Source organism: Ischnura elegans, chromosome 8 (genome assembly GCF_921293095.1).
Source record: "Ischnura elegans chromosome 8, ioIscEleg1.1, whole genome shotgun sequence".
Classification (NCBI taxonomy): domain Eukaryota; kingdom Metazoa; phylum Arthropoda; class Insecta; order Odonata; family Coenagrionidae; genus Ischnura; species Ischnura elegans.
The window spans coordinates 42906566-42928600 of NC_060253.1; the positions used below are offsets into that span (position 1 = coordinate 42906566).

General features: G+C 36.8%; 1 long non-coding RNA gene across 2 annotated transcripts; it reads left to right on the forward strand.

The window, feature by feature from the left end:
* Window positions 1–686: 686 nt before the first annotated feature.
* LOC124163349 lies at window positions 687–21659 on the forward strand. Of its 2 annotated transcripts, none has more exons than XR_006865755.1 (5): window positions 687–788; window positions 2307–2443; window positions 9649–9791; window positions 17275–18718; window positions 18797–21659. It is a non-coding gene; the product is annotated as an uncharacterized LOC124163349 (long non-coding RNA). The 2 variants fall into 2 exon arrangements; XR_006865756.1 differs by lacking the exon at window positions 687–788 and adding an exon at window positions 896–975.
* The last annotated feature ends 376 nt before the right edge of the window (window positions 21660–22035 follow it).

Genomic DNA, 22035 nt, shown 5'->3' on the forward strand with positions numbered 1-22035 from the left:
GAATTTCAACATACAACAGGTTTTGCCAGGGGACTTGGTGTCATTCACATCTATCGATACAATTTTTGAAACCAACGAAGCTGTAAATTATCCAGCAGAGTTTTTGAACTCATTGGATTTTTCAGGCGTGCCACCGCACCATTTACAACAAAATGTTGGATCTCCCGTTATGTTGCTTCATAATTCGAACCCACCACGGCTGTGCAACGGCACGCGATTAGTCATTAAAAAATTGATAAAAAACATTGTCGAACATTTTGAATGGAAAGTTCAAAGGAGAACATGTGTTACTAACACGAATCCCTATTATTTCGATAGATGTGCCAATTTAATTCATACGGGTTCATTTTCCAATTATAATGGTATTCGCAATGACAGTCAGTAAGTCTCAAAGTCAAACGATGTCTGTTTGCGGCTTAGATTTAGGAACACCGTGTTTTTCACTCGGGCAATTATACGTGGCATACTCTTGCGTGGGTAAACCATCCAGTTCCTTTGTGTTGGGAACTGCTGTTCTTAATCGTATTCTAAGCTGCCACAGAAATGGCTGGCTCTTAATTAGTAGTTATAATATTGCAACAAAGAGGGCTCATACCTCCAGAGCCCGGCGCAACTTCCGTGGCAGGATTGATAAGAACCGACAGCCGGATGCGGTCTGGTGCTTGCGTGTTCGAGCGAAAGGATATCCTTTTTCGCGCAGTATGCACGTGAAGGGCTGGCAGCGTCACTGTGACTGTGGACTTCGGACTTGCCGCTCTCAGTCGCCTTCATGATCTCCTGGCAAGGTGGTGAGTACAGAGCACAAACTGCATACTGCTGTTTTAATTTAGGAATATTTATGGGTTATAACACTCAACCAGAGCTCAAATTATTAAAGTATTTCTCGTAACCGTTATCATCGATGGTTCCTGCGGGAAGCCCACCGCCGCTGCGTTTTGTTTAAGGCCGTTTTACACGGGAAACGTAATTGCGCAGGTTAGAATTACATTAATTTCTTATTATAGCGTGGAATTGCGAGAATGCACGAAAAAAATTACAACAGAGCCTATTTAGCCATCTTACGTCCAAACATTCTGGCATGCGTTCTAGGAATTCACCGCTTTATACGACACATTTTTGACTGCGCCTTCGCACACGCGTCAGATTGCGCACCTACGTGCCCAGTGTAGAACGACCTCTAGTTCGAAAAATGTTCTGTACATGCCCAGCACTGAAATAATCCTAGAGGGAATTGAATTTCGTTTTCCCATTATTGATACTGTTTGGTGAATTTAAGTTATATAGTTGAAGAAGTTGTCGCTGAAGTTAGATTCCTGAAGCTTGTGCTAAAGCCTGAACTTACAGGAATCTTAGTAACTCTTTGGAATGTCATAAGTAGTCGTTCGGTTTCAAAGTTTTTTATTAGCTATGAATTTACCCGGTTGTATTTCTTGGTCGATTGTAGTGATGGAATCCATAGAATATTTTGTGTGGTTTTACATTGTTGTAACATGAGTTGGTCGTCCAAGATCAGAAGATAATGAAAAAAAATTGGAAGTGGAAATGTGGCTAACGTGGCATGAACTTAAATTTGGATTTGTCTACCTCTGACCATTAGAAGATGCTGATTAGAGAAAAAAGTGTAGGAAGAACTTCTTGAGGCTGACGTTTATCTCGGATACCTATAGATTTGAACCTGCGATCTTCTGATTTGCAGCAGCATGGGATGACCTTTGGCTAATCGGTCATTTAGACGTCGTGTATGAAAATCATAAAATAGCTTGACTACTCAGTTTTCGTTGCCGAAAAATTAAAAACTACATAGTTAAAAATTCGAAGAACATGTGAAATTATCGGGCTATTATTTGAACAGTTAGAATTGGAAAAGCATCCGTAAATTTGCTAATTGTATTTTGAGGTAAGCGCACCAATTATTTACAGAATCATATATTTAGAAGCAATTTTTTCAAGGGTGATTGGTCGAATTTATTGCAGGAATGGAAATGGCAGTTATTGAAAATTCCTTTGCATGTCAATATAATTGTGAGACAAATATTTTGAGGGTCTACAATGCATTTTACCACGTTTTACATTCTGCCTTTCGGCAGGAAACAAAATTTTTAAATATTCTTTGTGAGTGAATATAGAACGAAAGAACCGTACCTACTTATTACAATCATGTTTGAGTGCCTAAATATTAATGAAATTCAATAGAAAGTTGTGAATATTTTAGCACATCTACCTTGTATATATTTTGAAAAAAAAAACTTTTTAATAGCCATGTGGTGGATGATGATGAATCTTCTGTTTCTTTTTGATCATCATAGGTCATGGAGGGGATCACCTGCTCCTGGTTGCTATAGCCTGGCTCCGTAGCTGGTCCACCTGCTGTTTGCCGCCATTGTTTATGAACTTCATGCAGGGCTTACGGGACTGGTATCAAATCGCTGGATGTGATCTGAAGGTAAGATAATTCACTATACCGCATTAATTCTGATTTATATGGGGCGCGAATTTTCACATCTTCAAAATACACATTTTTCTCACTCAGTCATGCCATTATGTATTTTATAGTAAAACAAGGGGCTATTTTGTCACCTTGCGTTGTTGCGTTCAAGGCTCTATACGATGCATTTCGTAGTGTATTTTCCTAATTGCATTAGGTTTTGCAATCATGTACCTTGTGTTAAATGGACTTCAAGGTGAATGCTAAGTCGTATATATTTATTATTATAGTAAAACCTCCGTACAACGAATTTTTGGGACTGGAAAAATCATGACTTCGCTGTCGGGGACTTCGTTGTATGAACGTTATGCGCGGGTTGCGTTGTCACAGGGACATACCAGTTTTCCGTGCGCTTTGCAATGCAATTTTCAGTAAATTTCTCAATCTTTTTTTTTTCTCTATGGCGATGGAAAACCATTTTTAGATTAATCATCAAATACCGTGGCTGTCACCGCGTGATTTCATTCTGCGTATTTCTAATTGAAATTATTATTTTTCTCGTCCATCCTGCTCGACGCCTTATGTCTTACTATAGTTAGGGTCTGCAGTTAAAGGATCGCGAAAATTAATGCCTGCGCATTACGTATTTTTAAAGTGCTCCTTAGTTTGCTGGAGTATCTTGTCAATATAATTCTGGGAGTGCAATAATTTAAGTTGATTTCGATTGGCAGTCTTATGCAGCAATTTTGCTTGAAAGTGCACATATTGCCCTTAAGACTGAGGAAATGAAACGCATTGTTGGAGTCCCGTTGAAATACAGATAATTATCTATTTTCATGACCAGTATATAGTAGATATCATTAAACCACAACGAAAGTTTGGTGAGACGAGTTAGTTACCTCGAGTAAAAACGTGACAGTCGGCAATGCACTATGGTTTCAATGGTAATATCAGATGATAATGCGTTGATGATGCCTCCATAGAATTTGGACACGTTCGGTATTCTTTTTTCTTCTGTGCTAAAACGAGTACCATTTTTCGAGTAGGTACGCCGGGTAGCATTTGTATCCACACCTTGCCGCCGTTCATCCTGTAATTACCTCTTCACACTTGAAAAAAATTTTCAGGTTTGCCCTCTTTCGGTACTTTTTGAACGTTTCTCATTTTAAAATGTGCGCCAGCTGTAGGCAAAAATTAGGTATGTGCGAATAGTACTTTTTGACCTCTAGTCGAGTATCGAGTCGAGTTAAAAACTACTCGCAAGTATCGAGTCGAGTCGAGCATGATAATTTCTGGATCAGGCAATACAGCAATACATGCTCCAACATGTTCTCATTTTTTTCAATCCCCTCGCGTATTTTCTATTTTGAATGCTTATAGATTGCTGTAAAAAGGAAAACATAATGACGAAAGTTGATGGTAATTGAGTCATAATGGGGAACATGCATGGAATTTGTTCATCATGCTAGTAAGTCTTATTGAATAGACAATTTTCTCACGAGCCAAATATACAAGCCAAAACTCTCCTAGCATTACACAAACGTCATTAAATGGTTATTAAAAGTGATAGAATATCGCTTGATGTCACATGACCTGAAGCGCCCTCTGACGTCATCGCACGGTACACCATTCACTTCGCTAAGAGAGTAGAAGGGCAGACTCTTGATTGCAATATATCGAAGTAAAAATCATCAACGAGCTTTGTAGTAGTTCCTCAAAGGACAAGTTGACTTAATAGGGATTTAAGAAAGCACAATACATCAGTTTACTTTTGGTCGACTTCCATGTGGCGGCTGATTTTCTGAAAAATAGTGATTCCTTCCAAATCTCACCAAACAATCCCCTTCATTTGTTTCATTAACGTCTTGGAAACCCAACATATTCGTAATCTGCTGTTTGACGTTAAAACAGCAATTATTTTCGCCATATTTGTGGTTGAGCCCCTGCATAGAGCGATTTTCTATGCACTTCCTCAGTCTGTCTATGCACTTCATCAGTGGATTCCGTGTCATGACGTCACGCTCCGATGACGTCGTGTTTTCAAGCAGCCGATGAAGATTAATTTTCAAAGACTCATAACTCACAATCAACTAAAAACATTATTCATCCGCGAAATTTTCGGTGAGTACATTTGAGATAGGGACCTTCTTATTCTAGTACTTTGAAAAAGTTGTGTATGTTCCCCATTAGAAGATGAATGAAAATTAATGTGCCTCAAACAGTTCCTTAAGCACAATTGAGATGAATTAACCTTTAATTTTATGTCGTCAATCAGTGGCGTAGCCAAGAATTTCTTTCGGGGGGGTCCAAAACCAGGGGGGGAAATTTTTGAAAAACAGTGTACAAAGTAATGGGTTTTAAACTAATTTTGACTCTTTTCATAATCGAAAAAACTGTTAAAGAAATATTTTTCTATTCATAATTTTTCAATATTTTGTTTTCTTTTATGAAAGAAAATGATTATGTTTTTATATTTCGGGGGGAGGGGATTCGGACCCCCCACCCCTGGCTACGCCACTGTCGTCAATGTATGTGTCCAAAATGCTCAGAAGAACCCTCACCAGATATATTTGTACAATTGTAATAAAGGTTATACGAGCGTGCTGCGCCCGCTCCCAGCGGGCTTCCCCCGCTCTTTTCAATGCAGGTCCACAGAGGGATAGGCGCGTTTCTAATTTTAAAATGTAGAAAAAAAAGGCAGGGTCTTATGTACAACTTTAATTGGAATTTTCATGTACAAATTGAGGTCAGAGGACCTCTTTAAACACAATATTGGAAGTAATTACACTATCCTCTGTTAAACGCACATGATGACTCATACTTACGTATCAACAGGAGACTTGAATGTGGAATCAGCGGCATTTTGATAAAAGTTATTTAAAGAATGCGAGATATTGTTGCAAATGAACAAATGTATCAGTTTGTGCGCCGTTAACGTCAGGAATATTTACCGGTTTTTGTTTTTTGTTGTTTTTTTTATTATTTAAAAACCAATTTTAGGAAACAATAGCAATATTTAGGAAGTAAGATATGCCGTCGCATGTTCTCTGATAAATTCTGTGCATTTTGGTACCTCATTTGTAGAGTTTGGTTGCGTATAAGTTGAGAAAAAGGTATCTATACAGTAGAAATAATATAGAAGATACGTAAATGAATCAGTTAATATTTGATTTTTTCAATTCTTCAATCAGAAAAACTTATTGTTCTATATGCTCAGGCAGCAGCTTTTGACATCTACACGTAAAAGTGTAACTGCCTGCAGAAAAGTGTTTTTCGCAACACACTTCTGTGGCTGGAAAAGTACTTTCTTTCCATATAGTTCCAGGGTTTGTGGACCTTGGCGAAGTTTTATTAAAAGTTATATCAACGATTTATATGGATCTTGAATAATCATCGAATTTTAGTGGACGAAGCGAATGAACTTTAGAACTTACAATTAGCTTTAGCTTTGGAGATAAAAAAAAGACGTTTTCTTTATTCCTTACTTCGTTTAATCAACCATAGCAACTATTTTCTATTAGTTTCAGAGGGAAACAAAACGCAATGTTGTGTCAAAGGAATAAAAGGAAATTAACATTGGACGTACTTACTTTTAAGTACTACAAGCACTATAGTGCTTAAAAAGGCTGAAGGATTGCACCACTATTGTGACGTCAAACACCGGGAAAAACCAGCATTGCCCGGCAAAACCTTAAAGTTGCATTTTTTCCTCATAAAACGTATTCCCTCGGCTTTTGAGTGCAGAAAGTATGGTAGGGTATAAAAGTATCGCATGAGAAAAATACGTCGCCGGGGCGGAAGACGGTTGGACGCCGCGGCTGACGAAAAGGTATTCGAATGCCTTCGAATTCGAATATCCGATCGGCACCCATGTCAACTACTGTAGTGGTTGACTGTTACGTATGTACAGAAGCTGAAAATCCCAGGCAAAGGCATTAGAACGACTTATCGACTTTATGAACGAAATTAGTACATGCGTTTCATGACAGCGCTTTCTGTTGGCAGATTTCTAAACTTGCTGGCCTCGACAGCTCTGTAACCGAAACTACTCGACTCGACATTCGTATACTACTACTCGAATCACTCGAGTCGAGTACCAACTACTCGATTCGTCTCGAATTTTTGAGTACTCGCACATCCCTAGCAAAAACTATTAATATGGAATAATTAGTCTCTTAAGCACAATCACACGAGTTAAACAGGGTGGAGGAAAATTGTGTCAGGAAATATAACCCCTTGAAAGCTGGTGCCATGAGGAGCCAAAATTACCAATAAGGAGTGAAGTTGAGTTGAAATTGAGCGATTTATCTATTTTTATAGAATTAATTCTTTAAAATCGTCATTTGAAGCATGGAACATAGTTTTTATTGGCCTACAACACTATTACCAGGATAATGGATCGATCGACTTGACCGTTTAATGCGTTACTCTGGTGAAGATGGTATACCATCCTTACGGATTAGATTTTTGTCCGCACCATTCTACGTTGAAGAAGTATACTTCGGATATTTAAGTATTGTTAAGAGATTAAGTCTGCATGCGAAAGAGAGAGATCAATTTAATGAAGAGGGAAATCAAATTCATGTAAAATGGCATACGAATCCGTAATCAGCAATCATTTATGAGTATTTTCGCCAAGTTTTAAGTCTCTATCTCAAAAAAGCCACTTTGGACTTTCGTGCTGCTTTTTCTGATTTCGAACCGTTGCGGCGACTGTATAGTTTAAAAATGGTGCATTTTCGCGACAGATATCCTGGGTTAAAATTCGTGATACAATTTTTCTTCGCCTGCTCTCAGTCGCCGCAATGGTTCGAAATCGGAAAAAGCCGCACGAAAGTCCAAAATGGCTTTTTTTGAGATAGAGACTTAAAGCTTGGCGTAAATACTCATAAAAGATTGCTGATTACGGATTTGTATGCCATTTTGCGTAAATTTGATTCCCCTTTTCATTAAATTGATCTCTCTCTTTCGCATGCAGACTTAAATCTTCACCAGAGTAACGCATTAAACGGTCAAGTTGATCGATCCATTATCCTGGTAATAGTGTTGTAGGCCAATACAGACTATGTGCCATGCTTCAAATGACGATTTTTAAGAATTAATTCTAAGAAAAGAGATAAATCGACCGCAGTTACCGAGCCTCAGGGTCCCGCGTCTTGTAGCTCACACTTGACGCGCGATCGAAAAATCATTCTCATTTCCTTGGTCGCAAACTTTTTTCCATGATTTCTTTGTAGTATTCTTAATAACTCTCTACCTCACACTCTGATGTAAATTTTCCGAGTTACATATTTCGTTAACGAAAGGTAATGTCTACTTTATTTAAAATTTCAAGCGAAAAATGGGTACGCCATTTTGTGTTGTGTAAAACCATGCAGATATGAACCAATATCCTAAAAAAAAATCATGGACAATATGGCCAAAAATATCGTCAAAGGAATATTGTGTTTTTTATTCCATAAACATACTACAACTGCTATATCACCGGCTTGAGTTCAAAGATTTTCGAAGAAAAACGGGATCGCGCGCGTTTTTTTTAAATTGGTCGTGATTGAGCTTCTGTATCTCAGCAGCGGATCAAATTTATGGAAAATGGCATAAAAATACATAATCAGCATTCATGCATGAGTATTTACGCTAAGTTTTAAGTCTCTACATCAAAAAAGGCCATTTTGGACTTTTGTCCGGCTTTTTCCGATTTGGGACCATTTTCCTGATTTTTTTCTCTGCTCCGTTTTGTTTAAGGCCGTTTTATACGGGACACGCAATTGCGCAAGTTAATTTCATTAATTTCTCATTATAGCGTGGAATAGCGCGAATTTACGAACGAAATTAGAACAGGGCCTATTTAGCAATCTCACGTCCAAGCATTCTCGCATGCGTTCTAGGAGTCCACCGCTTTATACGACACATTTTTGACTGCGCCTTCGTACACTCGTCAGATTGCGCACCTACGTGCCCAGTGTAGAACTACCTCTAGTTCGAAAAATGTTCTGTACATGCCCAGCACTGAAATAATCCTATTGGGGATTGAATTTCGTTTTCCCATTATTGATACTGTTTCGTGTATTTAAGTTATATGGTTGAAGAAGTTGTCGCTGAAGTTAGATTCCTGTAGCTTGTGCGAAAGCCTGAACTTCAGGATCCTCGAATAGTAACTCTTGGGAATGTCATAAGTAGTCGTTCGGTTTCAAAGTTTTTCATTGGCTATGAATGTACCTGGCTGTATTTCTTGGTTGATTGTAGTGATGGAAACCATGGGATTTTATAAGTGGTATTATATTGTTTTAACATATGTTTTAACATGAGTTGGAGGTCGAAGATCAAAAGATAATTAAACAAATTTGAAAGTTGAAATATGTGGGGCTAACATGGCATGAACTTAAATTTGGATTTGTCTGCCTCTGGCATTGGAAGATGCTGATCAGAGAAAAAGTGTAGGAAGAGCTTCTTTAGGCTGAAGTTATTCTACGATACCTAAGGACAAGCTTGGGCGTATCTAAGATTTTTTCTGGGGTGGGGGGCAATCGGTTTTTTTATTTAGAGATTAAAAATAGCATACAACAATTATTGTATGAAATATTCTCTTTATTTCAATAAGAAAGTTATTCATATGGAAGTAAAAGATTGAGGCTTGGAAATACACAAAAAACGAACATAATTATAGGAAAGATTTTGAGTTTTAATATATAATATTCAAATTTTCGTCTGTATTTTAACTGTCGGTAATTTAATAATTTTAATTTTTAATTTTAATTTTTTGATCGTTCTCATGTGAAATTATCGGGCTATTATTTGAACAGTTAGCATTGGATAAGTTTCGCAAAATATGCGAATTGTAATTTGAGCTTGATCCAACAATTCTTTACAGAAGCATGTATGTATGTCAAAGCAATTTTTTCAAGGATAATTGCTGTAATTTATGGCAGGAAAGCAAGTGGCAATTATTGCATATTCTTTTACGTGTCTGTGTAAATATGTGTTGGGCCTTCAATTTCCTCTTAGGCCTTTAAGCTGGAAATAAAATTGTTAAAGAATTTTTTCTAAGTGAATGTGTAAACTAAAGAACCATACTTATTAAAATAATGCTTGAGTGCCTAAGTGTTAATAAAAGCAATTTATTATAAAGTTGTGAATATTGTGAGGACATCTATCACGTTTACGTTCAGAGTAAATTTGTTAAATAGCCATTTGGGTGCTGAATCTTGTTTCTTTTTAATCAGCGTAGGTCATGGAGAGGATCACCTGCTCCTTATTGCTATTGTCTTGCTCCGTAGCTGGATCACCTGCCAGTAGTCCTCCATTGTTAATAAACTTTATGCATGGTTTGCAGAACTGATTGCAAATTGCTGGATTTAACCTGAAGGTAAGATAATTCATTATTCTGCCATTAATCCTGATTTTGTGGGGCACGAATTTTTACTTCTTTAAGATACACAGTTGTCTCATTCAGTCATGCAATAGTTTTAGAATTACAGAAGGGACTATTTTTTGTTTATTTGCTATTTTGTTGCCTTGCGGTCACATAATTCAAGGCTATACATGTTGAATTTTGTGGTGTATTTTCCTATTTGCACTAGGTTGTGGAATTATGTGCCTTGTGTAAACTGGACTTAAACATGGATGCTAGGTCCTTAACATTTGTATATACAGAAAAAACTCTGCACAACGAATTTGTTGGGACTGGAAAAATCATGAATTCGCTGAATGGGATTTCGTTATATGGTGGCTATGCGCGGGTTGCGTTGTTGCTGGATCATACTAGTGTTCCGTGCACTTTAATCCGTGTGCAATCATTTTTCTTGTGCATTCTGCTCCACACCTTATCTCATACGTGAACGACGGTCTGACATTAAAGGAACGTCAAAATTAATGCCTATGGATTACGTATCTTTAAAGTGGTCCGTAATATTCTTGAGTATCTAATATGTATTATTCTTATAGTGGAATTTTTAAAACTCGATATCAATCGGCAGTCTTCTGTTGCAGTTTTGGTTGAAGGAGCACATATTTCTCCACATAATGATGGGGAGAGACGGTACGAATAATAGGAAAACACGGATAACCCAAACTTTCAATTTAATGTCTCGTAATGTTCATAATTAACCTAAAACAAACAATATATTATTTATAATATTTATTCATGCCGTTATTTTGTTATTTTAGTGCTTCCCGGACTAATTGAGAGCTTTCTCCGCCAATTCGCGATCTTTTTAGCGGCGATAACGTGGTTGTGCTCGTATTAAAAAATTACACTATAAGAATAATACATACTAGATACTCAGTAATATTACGGAGCACTTTGAAGATTAATGCTTTTTGCAAGGCCTGCTTTCGAAAACCACACATCCGTGGCTGTGTGATCACAGATACTGAAAAGTGGTTTGCACGAATGCCTTAAAACCACTACTCGACGTCGGGCACCACGCCACGTACTCGCGTCTCGCACAAGTTGCCCGGGTTGCAACTGCTGCGAAACGTGTATTCGTGATCACGGAGCTCGGTTACGCGCTGCGAGGCTTGGAAAACAGGAACTCTGTGCTCCCGTGAATGCAGATGGCGCGCGATTGCTTCCGTTTTACGAAGGGAATTCTAACGGAAATTATAAGCCCATAAAAGCAGCATTAATACAGTGATTACGATGATTTTGCGTCCGATTTTATTTTTTATAAAGATCGCAGAAAATATTGAGCGAGAGTGAAAATCATGCACGGATATTCCGCAGCCGGATAATCGGGAGTCTGCTGTACTTATTTTCTTTTAGAAATAAATGCATTGTTGGAATCTCATTGAAATATTGGTAAGCATATATGTTCATGACCAGTGTATACTAGATATCAATAAATGACAATGAAAGTTAGATCAGACGAGTTAGTTACAATGAGTAAAAACGTAGCATTCGCCAAATGCACTTAGGTCACTATGTCAATTTAGGGATTTAGCGTTTTGACGTCTATTGCAAAAAATGTTCATCCTTCAACGAAATAAATGAATCTACAGTTTGTTTTCGCATTTGCATATTCTTGGTCCCTCAAAATTGATCTGAAATTTATTTGACTCTTCAAATTTTTCCTCAATGGAGTCTTGAATTAAAAGTTGAATATCTTCCTTCTTTGAGGAGAAATATACATGCTTTAAGCAGTAAAGATGTTTGGATTTTATTATCTGTCAATTGAAAGAATAAAATTTTCCTAATACCCTTTACAGTTCATTGTCTGGATACAAGGATACCCTTATTAGATGATTTATCTTTTTGGCGTCCTTTACCTAAAGGGTTCTTCTTTCAATGTGATTCCCTACTATATAGTTTGTTTTTACAAATTCATTATCCAACTTCTTCAAAATTGATCTGAAATTAATTTGACACTTGAAAATTTTTCCTCGATGGGGTCTCGAATTAAAACTTGAATATCTTTCTTCTTTGAAGAGAAAAATACATGCTTTCAATGGTATAGATGCTTGCATTTCAATTACATTTTAAAAAATTACATTACAAAATTTCCGTTTTAATTAATTTATGTGTGACTGTTTATTCTGTCCTCCGTGCATCCGTACCAGACTTTGACCTGCTGGGTCGAAACCTATAGACTGTACATTAAATATTTATGTGGAATTACAAGGTTTTCTTTAATTTCATTAAGTCGATATTAATTTACCTCTAAAATTTGAGACATTCATAATCTTTCAAGTCATGAATAAGTATGCAATAATTAGGTTATAACCTCATTTAAATGACCTCGCAATTATTGAGGCTAAAGCAGAGTGACACTATAAAAAGTTTACGTATTTAAATAATTGATCCATAACACTTGAGGAATAAATAGTTACGATTTTTCATGAAATATATTTTTATGAGATTATTGGTGTTAATACAATTAAATTCATGAGTATAAGCTTTGTACTATTTTAATTTAATACATAAATGTCAACAAAATGGAGTTTTATTATGCATTGGATATAGTCCCAGCAAGGAAAAACTGATTTCCATCAGATTTGACACTGATTTCCAACAGGTTTGACGCACTGATTTCCTTCTCCTTTGAATATGTTTTGAAAATTGAAACAGCTGGAAATCAGTTGGAAGACAGTGGGAAATCAGTTGTGAAGGTCCAACATGGCGGCTGTTTTCCTACTCATTTCCATGAATGTGGTTTGACTCTGGTTTCCACTGTTCAACAGATTTGAATCCGGTTTCCCCGTTTAAGCTATTTCGAATCTGTTTTCCACCTTCATACCTATCTGAATCTTGTTTGCGACTCGATTCTCACCTCTTATGACCTGCTGATGCATAAGTTAACTTCGGATACATGAGTTAACTGCTGATACCCGAGGCGGAAATAATTATTTCCGCCAATTCCAAGTTTCGCAGAGTTGCACTCAACCAACGTTTCTAACTTCACATACTACATCTCTATCATCAATCTGGATGTAGACTCAGCTGAAAAAAGTTTACAAAATACAGCCTAACAAAATGAACTTCATGTAAGTCCTCCACCACAACAAAATAACACAGGCTCTATTAACGTATTTATTAAGAATGCACAAACCCTGTTGGAAGTACATATTCAATTGAAAATACATAGTCATCTAATTTGGTAAAATTCTGCGGCAGAATACACTTAAAATCTCAATTTCATTACGTATTATGTTTAAGTAAAGGCACTAAGCAGTAAGCTAATTACAATTCAAAACTTACAAGCACATTCAAATGTAGTCCTACTGCTGAAGGAAATCTGTGATTTTCCTTTTTACCGCCCTTTGTTTCTTGGAACCAGAATTTGTTGATGCTATGGAATCTATTGACGATTAATCTGGCGTTTTATTAATGCTTACACTTTAAGTTTGGTGGCAAGGTAGTTACAAGAATATACTAGATGCTGAAAAATGTAATGGCCAAGATAAAGCGTTGGAGTGTAAAAAAGTATCACCTAATGATCACTCTCCTTTGTTATTACCGGTGTGCATTATGTGCAATGAAAATTTTGGAGTTTATAAATAATTATTAATATTATTACAGAAAGGTTTTTTCCTGTAGTTCTGTATATGCTCCGTTAATATATTGCACCAAAAGTGAGAAATGAGGTATCATTTGAAATACTGAATCACTGGCTTCTGAAGAAAAATTCAATCTCAGTATCAGATATAAATATTTAACCATTAATTTGACATAAATTTAAAGTTTAAATAAAAACTTTAAAGTTTCAATTTTTCCATGTCAATTACTCACTCAAGGAACATCGGCTCCTCACATTTTTATTCTAGAATTCAAAAAAGATATAAAAACTAATGATGATGAAAGTCATAACCAAAAAGTTATAGATGGCAAAATAGTTACTTCTACTATTGACTTTAAAGAAGTTTTGCAAATTGCGTGCCATTATTCGGGCATTCGGAACAGACCCCATAACTGTTCCCACTGGTATCAAACTCTCTTTCCTGCATAGTATTCATATGTTTTCTAAATTTTTGCAAGAAAATAAGTATTAAGAAAGCACTTTGTTATATGCCTTCTACTCTATTTAAAACCCCATTACTCCAATTACAGAACATACGTATTCACTGATAGGGTGAAAGTGCAAAATTTTCTCACGGGTTACCTAGTAATTATTGTTATTTTTCTATGTTCATTGCCCAACCCATCAAACCACTCTTTCCGGGTCAAATCTAAGAAATTATGGAATTCCCTCTGTATATTGACCTGAGGAATATTTTCAATACACAAACATTCAAAACAAAAGTTTATTCTTTCCTACTATGTAAAACCATAATTTGTTAGTTCAGTGTACACAAAAATGATCTTGTGATGCTGTTGTTTAGTTTTTCTTATTTGTCTAAGAATATACCACAATGCCTCTGCGGCAATTTTTTCCCCTGTTTACCTATTAGCTTATTATTCGTAAAAATGCTGGCATAGCGACTTGTAGTGCACAATCTTCCGATATTTTTTGGGCAGCAAAGGGAAATAAAACCTTTTCAATCCTTGATTTGCATAAATTCATGTAATTATGATATTTTAATTTTGTTTTATTTATTGTTAAATGATTATTGCATTACCCACACTGGAAAATCGTCACTGTATTGAATTACAAAGGTGCCATGAGTGCTTTCTTTTTTCAGTAATCCGGTAAAGTTTTTGTTTTTGCTTTGTTAAATTGTATATGACATATCATATTCTGATTGTATGTTTATTTTTAATATTCAATGTATTTCTTGTATTTTTTCACAATTTCTTTAACACTAGAAGGACGGCAGGGGTCATTTGACCCATTTTCAGAATTCAAATTTATTTTTCTCTTATTAAAATATTTTTTTTAATTTTGAAACTTCTTGACTTTGTTCATTTTGGTCTATATTTTGATAAATTAGTGAAAATTCAACAATAATGTTTTGTTTTAAATTTTTATGGCGTGTTATACCTAGAAGGACGGCTAGGGGTCATTTGACCCACAACTGGTTTTCGCGCTATTTTCTTGCCCGTGGGCACTTTAGTGCCATGTATATAATATAATCAGCAAGAGGCTAGTGTGGTAGATGATTTACTTCATTTTGAATATGGAAGTACCCGGTTCAATGCCAGTTTCGTCCCGAGGGCTCCTATCTGTATTCGAAAACTTAGGCATAGCGACTTGTAGTGCACAATCTTCCGATATTTTTTGGGCAGCAAAGGGAAATAAAACCTTTTCAATCCTTGATTTGCATAAATTCATGTAATTATGATATTTTAATTTTGTTTTATTTATTGTTAAATGATTATTGCATTACCCACACTGGAAAATCGTCACGTATCCCAAGAATTTTTTTTCCGTCGTCCAAGATTCAGAGCTCTTAGAGACATTATTTTCAATATATCAACTCATCAGGTTTACGCATAACTTTCATTTTTCTGGCCTGACAGCACTGTCACTTGACCTAGCCCCTTTGCCGTGTGTCCAGCATTAGTGCCGCCTGACCCCATCGGGGTTTGGGGCGGGTCGACCGCACGTTGTGTCTTGGGGAAAAATCCTGTCTCTTTCTGAGAGAGCGGAGGAATTGGGTGGACTGTAAAATTCTACTGTAAATCCTACCCTTGGAATCCGCACGTAGGTCGAAAAAGAAGCATTATTGAAATTTCCTGGAAGATACGAATCAGGAAACGGTTGGCGGTTGAGTCCCTGCCTTTCGAATGGCAATTAGCGTTACTTCTGAAAATTTTGTCCTTTTGTATGAATTTCTAATGCTCTCCAGCTCTCTATACCTCCAATGCAACTGGAGAAGATTCTACCATAATGCGCTTCCGTTTGTAGATTTTTTTGCATGCATATCAGTAGTGAGTTGAGGAAGAAAGTAAGAAGTCGATAAATATATCAAGAGAAGAGAATCGTCGCGATTCAAATAGCTGTAGGGAATATTGAAGATCAGTCTGGAAATGAATCGTAAACATCAGTTCAAGGACATCCTGACCAATCCATCAACATCTGCGTGTGATGGAGGCGACGAAGTCCAAGATAGTGAATCCGATGGCGACTTTGGCATGATAGCAAATGCACAGCTCTATCCAACAAAATGCAGCTGTCCTTTTATGAGGTAAATTCCGAATAAACCAGACACATTTGGAATCGAGTACTGGGTTTTGACAGATGTGAAATGAAAATACACCCTAAATGAATTTCCATATTGTGGCAAAGATGATGATTGGCCATCAAATCAAGCGTTGGGGAAATAAATAGCTACTAAAGTGACCGTAACATACAAGAATTCAGGAATAAATGTAACTTGTAACAATTATTTTCCATCCATCCAGCAGGCCGAAAGTCATAAAAAAATGGAAAACTTCTCTTGCATGGACGATCTGAAAAAAACAGCCGTGATGCGAAAATATCCATGACCCCTAAAATAGCCATGTAATCCATTCAACGCGAGTGTTCAATATTACCTTAGGCCATACTCTTAGGTAGAATCAGGCAAACTAGAACAATAATGCACTTTCACTCAGCAGCATGATCTTAGACGACACTATTTCTGAAACGAATAAAAGAATACCAGAGACCATCCTATTTCATAATAAAAACAAAGTGGGAGTAGATATGATGGATAGTACGTATCAATTTATTTACACGTCTCCAAATCCAACAGCCATAATTCCACGGGCACAAAAAAGAAAAAGGTGCCAAATACCATCAAATTGAATCATTGCACCAATTTCCTTTCCATTTTCCAAATTCCTTTTCAAGTGCAAAGGCCTGGTGTGGTAACACCCTCTGCCACACGCTTTTAAGCGGCTTGTGGGTTAGTGTGTAGATTTATAAATCGTCCAATGAACGCATTCAGTGCAAAAATATATTTTGTGGAAACAGCGCTGAAAAAATACTGTCTGTCTGAGATTTACAACAAAGTAATAAGTTTTAAAAATTTTTATGCAAATTTTGTAAACCCAGTACCCCTATTGTTCAAACATGTAACACAACTTTTGTATTGAGTGTATATATTTTCATTATTAGATTTGCAATCGACTACTAGATTACGGTTTAATTCATGATTCTTTAAAATAATTGTTATTAACTTTTGACGATGGAAATAATATTTAATAATGTTAAATAGTGTTTTTAATGAACTGATTCAACAATTAATTCGATTAAACTGAATATTGGTTGAAAATTAGGCGTTTTATTCCAAAATACATTTTAGGGGTCAAATGACCCCTAGCCGTCCTTCTAGGTAGCGCGAAACTCCCGTCCTCCTAGTGTTAATATGATTTTTGTTCCGTAGAATGTTAAAAAACCTTATGTACACCACTATAATTAAATTGGTGCACTTAGGGGCATTGTACTCAGAACCAATAAATATTTTTATTATTATTAATTTTATTTCAGGCTCAAAGAATTTTTGGAGCTCCAAAACGCAGCAGCTGCAATGCTAGCACAGGGAACAGAAACTTATATATCGTCATAATCTTCATGGGCTGTTCTTCTGAAAAATCACCAATTGATAGCGACGAGGGAAAATGCTGGGCTATCATTGTAAACATGAACCCATATGTCCCTGCTTCATAGTGAGGGATCAGAAAAATTCTGTCGCCATTTGCGAAGGCAAAGTTTTATTACACCGAAGGATGGATGTGTGTATACCGGTATACTATGAGTTGGAATGCAAGGGAGAAACAGAGGTAGACCCGTATCATTACCTCTCCATGATTCTACTCGCCAACTTCTCAGTGTATTCCTATGTGAACACGAAGAGCGCCCAGCTTAAGGTGACCAGTAGCAAATCTCCGTACCTTGGTCAATAAGTCCTACTTGGAGCTGGGAGTAAAGTCAGTGGCCGGCAAGACCACTGGAAATCCTAACAATGCATTGCAAGGAGTAAAAAAATTCCAATCTCTCCAAGCAGCATTGGAGTGGCCTCAAAAAACTGAAGAAACTTAAGTCATCGGTCCAAAGTTGTCAAAGGTAGATGAGGGCCTTCTCTCGGGAATATCAAAACAACTTGAACACCTTCAAATCACAGAAACAGGAGTGCAATATTTACCAGAAAGATATTTTGCGGGCATGGAAATGATCAAGGCGTTGGATCTTCTGTGAAATAAACTCATATCACTTTGACGCAGTTTTCTGAGCAGCTTGTGGAGTACAGAAGTGCTTGATTTTGGCGAAAACGAGATAGAAAGTGTGGACAACGATATTTTTCTCCAAAAGGAGAAGCTGACTCATATCCGATTACAAAAAACTTACAACATTACCGAAGAGTTTATGCAGCCTAAGGAAACATGAATTTCTCCATGCCGAGCATAACAGAATCAGTTTCATCCCTCACAAATGTTTACACAGTCTGCCATCCCTGTCTCTTGTTTCCCTCTATGGTAACAAAATTGTAACCTACGGACTCGAATCGAAATGGATAGCACCAACCAACAACAAAGTTTTGAGTGCTGATAAAATATTTCCCAACTCGTCTTCAAAGCTTGAGCAAACTTACTTATGCATGGATCGGCAGGTCTTTGTTCAAATATCTTCTTCAAGACAGTAACTCCTTATCGTCCCTGCCATATGAAGCTCTCTACGGAATGGATGGACTTGAATACTAGAATATTTCCTGCTACAGAATTACATACTTGCCTGAAAATATCTTTTGCCGGAACAAATATCTATACCAACTCCTGGCTTCAAACAATCTCTTCACCCACATTCCGGCGACACTGTGGAGAAACAACATCGGACTACATAAACTGGATCTGTCCAACAATTTTATGGAGACACTGCGCTTGGATTTCTTCAGTTATTCCACTGCATTATTCTACATATATTTCAACAACAACAGGTTTGATTATAATTACACTTTTAGAATAAGCTGCTAAATGAAAATATGTGAACTAATACTTTTTATATTTCTTTACAGGATCTGCCATTTGCCAGACATGATATTTCAACCATTCGGAGCAGAGTGGACGAGATGCAAAGAGGTTGTTCTCAATGAGCAGAAATCGTCTGGAGCATGTGCTGGAATTGTCGCTTCTGATGTTGACAAACCTGAGCATTTCTGAAAATAATCTGACTTTGATCAAAGCTGATGTGTTAATGCAAGCACTGGGCCTGTTGGTGGTCAACCTGTCCCAAAACCTGCCGAGTGATGGAAAAAGGGATGGAAAGCCCAACCCCCTGAGGGCCATTGTCAGGGTACAAGTGTACCCTTATTTTGGGATTCAGCGGTTTGTTGTCAATTACAGAAAATGTTCATCCTTCAGCAAAATAAACGAATCTATATGTTATCACATTTGTATTCTCTAAGTCCCTCAAAATTGATCTGAAATTAATTTGACGTTAAACGCAAACTATGAGATATAGTTACTGCTGTGGTTGAGGTGTTTTAAGGTATTTGCGACAAACGAAATGCTTGGCAAAAATGTTAATCGATTTGATGGTAGGTCGATAACTTGCGCAAGGACGAAATATTTTCTAGGGAGTACATTATGTTCGTCAGGCTCTTATAGCATATGTATGGTATGAATCAGGTCGTGGGACAGGGTGGCCTCCAACAGACCTAGTGCTTGCGTTAACATGTCAGGTTTGATCAAAGTCAGATTATTTTCGGGTAGGCTGAGGTTTGTCAACATCGGAAGCGACAATTCCAGTACATCCTCCAGACGATTTCTGCTCATATTGAGAACAAACTCTTTACATCTCGTCCACTGTGCTGCGAATGGTTGAAATATCTTGTCTGGCAAATGGCGGATCATATAAAGAAATATTAGAATTATTTGTTTATATATTTTTGTTTAACAGTTTATTGTAATCATGTAATTATAATCAAACCTGCTGTAGTTGATATAAATGTAGAATGATGCATGAATAATATAAGCTTCCAGATTGCTCAAGCGTTGAAGATGAGTTGGGAAATATTTCATCAGAACTCAACACTTTGTTGTGGGATGGTGCTATCCATTCCGATTCGAGTCCCAAGGTTACAAGTTTGTTACCATGGAGGGAAATAGCAGGCAGGGATGGCAGACTGTACAAACATTTGTGAGGAATGAAACTGATTCTGTTGTTCTCAGCATAGAGAAATTCATGTTTTTTTAGGCCGCATAAACTCTTCGGTAATGTTGTAAGTTTTTTTCTAATCAGAGGTGAGTCAGCTTTTCCATTTTGAGAAAAATATCGTTGTCCAAACTTTCTATCTCATTTTCGCCAAGATCAATTACTTCTATATTCCACATACTGCTCAGAAAACTACGTCAACGTGATCTGAGTTTATTTCGAGTAAGATTTAATGCCTTGATGGTTTCAATGTCCGCAAAAAATCTTTCTTGTAAATATTGCACTTTTGTTTCTGTGATTTGAAGGTGTTCGACTCGTTTTGATATTCCTGAGAGAACTTTGACAACTTTGGACCAATGACTTTTAGTTTCATCAGTTTCTTGAGGCCACTACAATGCTGCTTGGGAAGATTGGAATTTTTTTACTCCTCGCAAGGCATTGTTAGGATTTTCAGTGGTCTTGCCAGCCACCGACTTTACTCCCAGCTTCAAGTAGGACTTATTGACCAAGGTACGGAGATTTACTGCTGGTCACCTTAAGCTGGGCGCTCTTCGTGTTCACATAGGAATACGCTGAGAAGTTGGCGAGTAGAATCATGGAGAGGTAATGATAAGGGTCTACCTCTGTTTCTCCCATGCATTCCATCTCAAAGTATACCGGTATACTACATGCATCCATCCTTCAGTGTAATAAAACCTTGTCTTCGCAAATGACGACAGAATTTTTCTGATCCCTCACTTTGAAACAGGGACATCTGGGTTCATCTTTACAATGATAGCCCAACATTTTTCCCTCTTCGCTATCAATCGCTGATTTTTCAAAAGAACAACCTATGAAGATTATGACGATATATAAGTTTCTGGGCCCTGTGCTAGCATTGCAGCTGCTGCGCTTTGGAGCTCCAAAAATTCTTTGAGCCTGGAATAAAATTAATAATAATAAAAATATTTATTGGTTCTGAGTACAATGCCCCTAAGTGCACCAATTTAATTTTAGCAGTGTACATTAGGTGTTTTAACTTTCTGCGGAACAAACATTATATTAAAGAAATTGCGAAAAAGTACAAGAAATGCATTGAATATTAAAAATAAACATACATTCAGAATATTTCAAGTACAATAAACCTAAGGGAATAACTCAATGATGACAAAATGACATAATTCTTTTATCGTGAGCAAAGCATAAAACAAAAACTTTACTCGATAACTGAAGAAAGAGAGCACTTATAACACCCTTGTAAATCAATACAATTAAAGGCACATTATAGAATGGCTAAGCTAATGAAATAAGCTAAGTCCTAAACCAAAACTATGAAATAGCTAAACTATGGATTGGTTAATTTTGTTGAAGGATGAACATGTGTTGTAATAGACGTCAAAATGCTGAATCCCTAAATAATTGTACTCTTGTATGCTGACAATGGACCCTCAAGGGCTGAGAAAATTTTAATTGTTGTATTTGAAGGACAATGAAATATAAACATCTATTCTGTTTACAGCATACATTTATCTATTGGAATGAAGAAGATATGAAAGGTTTCATTTGTATCCTCTGATGAGGGAAATTGACCAAGTCCACATACACTATCCCTGAGTGCAGGGGTCTCACCCAAAGTTTGAGGTGATTAATAATATGTATATGCACTGGGTTACCAGTCACTCAAAGATCACCTTTCAAATTTAAACTTATTGTTTATCTTAAAATAAAGAAGTTATTGAGCAAAATCCTGAATATTTTGTGTTTTTTCAAGATTGGGCCAAAACCATTGGTCCAATGGGTCTGAAACTTTGGGAAAATATACATATATATACAATAAAAATATACAATTCAGTACATAGTACTGAGTGGCGCCTACCCTAGTCGACCCCCTTGTTTGACCTTGTGCTAGAACCGCCATTTACTCTGTACTGTATGATACAATTTAAAAAGGGAAAATTTAGCTCGGACCTATCCACCTGCACCTTTGCAAATGTAACTCGATGCTGATAATCTGATGAGATTATCAAGTTAAAATTTAAGTGTAATGGGGACGAGGAATAACCGTCATTTTAAGCACAGACACCACTTTTCAAAAAACTTCAAAAACAAGTCCTGCTAGGA